The sequence below is a fragment of the Fistularia commersonii genome, chromosome 20 (genome assembly GCF_037954325.1).
Source record: "Fistularia commersonii isolate RoL2024-O1a breed Wild chromosome 20, RoL_Fcom_v1.0, whole genome shotgun sequence".
NCBI classification, from domain to species: domain Eukaryota; kingdom Metazoa; phylum Chordata; class Actinopteri; order Syngnathiformes; family Fistulariidae; genus Fistularia; species Fistularia commersonii.
The window spans coordinates 4381550-4384948 of record NC_141303.1 but is presented as its reverse complement, the minus strand read 5'-3'; positions in this window follow the sequence as shown (position 1 = coordinate 4384948).

Genomic DNA, 3399 nt, shown 5'->3' with positions numbered 1-3399 from the left:
TCAATCACCGTCGATACTCCTTTTCATTTCTTGCTCGAAGATCCTTCTTCACAAAAAAAAAAAGTTAAAAATACAAAAAGTAGCAGTAGTTTTCACTTTTCAATGGAAATAAAAGTCCGTCTCTCCCCCGGTGACTCCTTCCTCCGTCCGGGTTTTGTTGTCGGTCAGAAAGTCCCGAGGCGCGCCGGTCCAGACGACGCGGAGCTCCGCGCACTTCTAAGGATCCCCAGTGTTGTGATGAGAGTGCGTGTTCGCGTGCACGCGGACGTTTCTGCAGAACAAACTTGTGTCTGTCCGCGGAGCAGCCCAAGTTGTGTGTGTGAATGTGTGTGTATGTATGTGTGTGTGTGAGAGAATCCGGAAGCAGCAACTCTCGCTCTCTCTCGCTCTTTCTCTCTCTCTCTCTCTCTCTCTCTCTCTCTTTAATTGGAGGTTTGACCCCAGACCTGCAGACCTGGGTATTCTGCAAGCTCTTGAACTCACTAGAGGATTAGGGGCCAAAAAAAAAAACAAAAACTGGATTGCAGTCAATTTTTGAATTCAGATCCAACACTCCAATTTGATTCAAATCGAGTCATAACAATGACAATCTTTGGAAACGAACAAAGTGGGAGTGCGCTGCTCCTTATCATTGTTTTTTTCCAGTTCTTTCATAAACAAGAGGAGCTACGAGTTGCTTTCTGTTATTTTACATGCACTTCTGTCCCGTGCCCCACAAAAAAGTTATTCTTGTAAGTCCCCCATTTTTACTAAAACACGTCTTCTTGAGTATGAAACTTTGCTTTAATTGTAAAACCATTTCCTCTTCTGCTTGCGTTAGTTTCTTTGTGAGTTGCCATTGGTTTCATTATTATCACATTTATGTTATTCCGATCTGATACTGAGCATTAGGTTAACATCGATTTACCGCACTTGATGGATTGCGGAGAAGAACTGTTTTATAATCCAGAACATCCACATCAAATTGACACATCAAAAAAGCTCTTCTTAATTCATACATCAATATGACATTTATTGCCTTCAAAAAATTTCTGCACGTATCATTGCATTGGGTGTTTTCACACCGCTGCATTCATGCTTTAATTAGAAATAACTAAAAAAAATGTTTTGAAAAAAAAGTCAACACAACCTTGAAGGTCATCAGGATTCAAAGTATATATTGTCACGTGCACAGAATGGAAACGTGTCTCTCCACACAATGAAATTCTTTCTTCTCTGTCTGCGGTGAATGACGGTCAATATGAAATAAAAACCAAATAATGCACAATAAATGCGCAAATTTAAAGGAAGCATGTGGAAGATACAGTAGTAGTAGTAAATGATGCAGATGAGGCGATACACTAAGAATACATGAGTATTACGCAACAGTCAGCAATACATGTGCTAATTGGAAAAAAAGTAAAAAGAGAAAACAGTCTTGTGCAAGCGATTCATGACTATTCTTAGGCGGCTGTTTGACCGGTTCGCCAACTCTTGTGCAACATCGGGGACGTTTGCGCTGAAAAGAAAAAAGTGCATATTAAAAATGTAAACACTCAGGTAAAGCTCGTTTGTGAATTTAAATTCCGGTCAGTTGTTTCTGGAATTTGAGGGCAGTGGAGGGGAGTCGGGAGGGGGCTTCTAAAGGCTTCTGTAGCCTTGAAATCCATTTGGTGCTTGTGCACCTCTGGCCTGAGAGCAGAGGTGTGAGACGTCTGTGTTGGGAGTGGGTTGGGTTCTTGAGGATGGAGGTGGCTCTCCTGTGGACTCTCTGCAGTGCTGGATGCTCTGCAGAGAAGCGGGCGCACTTGAAATAACCAGGGATCTGTTGATGAAAAGAATCGGTTGTTTTCTCTCTACAGTATCTTCCACGGTCAATAGTTAACATCGAAACCCAAGGGGGCATTTTATTGGTTTTGCTCGTGAAAGTTTCAAGAACAAGACGTTCTCATCAGCGCGCTCACGGCAAAGGGAAAAAAAAAAAGCTCTTATTCAGTTTTGTCCAGGAACAGTTTGAACTAGAGGCTGTATTGAAGCTCAAACAATCTGAGTCTTTAGTTTTGATCGATTTCTGACGCGATAAAGTGAAGTCAGTGGAAACATCATCGCGCTGACATGAACAAGTGATTGTACAAGTGTCTGGATCTAATTAACAGAAACTGAAAGATCAAGTCATCAGATGATGATGTGATGTTTTTCTTCCATGTTTAGTGCAGCCATGTGATCTAACTCTTCAAGCATTAGCCTCATTCAATGACTATTCAGTGACTTTTTAATGCCACAACAACTAAGGGTTAGATATGATGGGATATTTTCCCCTCAAAGTCCCTTGGTATGGAACACATAGAATTCCTGACATTTTTGGGGGCAAGGCTTTCGGGATTACACTATGTTTTTGTCTGAAGCGCAAAAGAACAAGAGAACAACACTGACACAGATCCATTAAAAGTGTCTTCAAGGAAAACCTTTATTTTCATTTTTACCTCCTTTGCAGTCTGCAGAGAACTCGTTTCTTCCTTTAGGTGTTTTAAGAAGAGACTGGCATGTAAAGGGGAGCTGCTGGCATCTAGTGGCCTCTCAGTACCTTGCATTTCACCTTCCACATATTTTAACATTCACCCTCAAAAAAATTAGCTCCAAAATGCTGATTGTTATGATGAGATGGAAACTGTTACAGAGGGTAAAATCACACACATTCTTGAGAGCTCCCAGTTATAAGTCCATTTGAGTATTTTTATCTGCTCTAATACAAATACAAAGATGGGTTTTAATTTAAAAAATAGTATATTTGACTTAATACACAATGGTGATATAAAAATATTAACAACATAAAAGAAGATGGTTATCACCAAGAATTCCAGTCTGGTATATTTCCATCAGATTGCTGCATTACAAGTCGCAAGTTTCATCTCTCAATTTACAAACAGCTCAATGTTTGGGCTTCGCTGTGGAACAATGCTTGTACTGAGTTTGACACCAGAAGAATGTTTTCACTAAGATTTAGAGATTTTCTGTGCCTATGAGAAGAATTCATGACATCATTATCACAAACACACGGTCCCCACATAAAAAGAGACGTAAGCACGATGAAGACACTTCCAGATCGAGAAACCTTTGTCCCGTGTTCGATTAGGAAAAAACGTTTTGGGCAAGTAGGTAAAAATTTGAAAAGTATTTACACATCCATGGCCATTTTTTTGATACAAAATTCAAAATAAATTTTAAAATTGTGTGTGTGCTTCAATAATTGTGTTGAGAATTTTTTTATTTCCCCCCCTCCACAAACACTCCAGAAATTATCTATTAAACTTTACTTGACTGCACAGAACACCTTGTCATGCCCAGGTTTATTTATCAAGCTGTTTATATTGTTTATATTCTGTATACTTTTAACACTTGTCACTTTTGCTTTTATTTTTA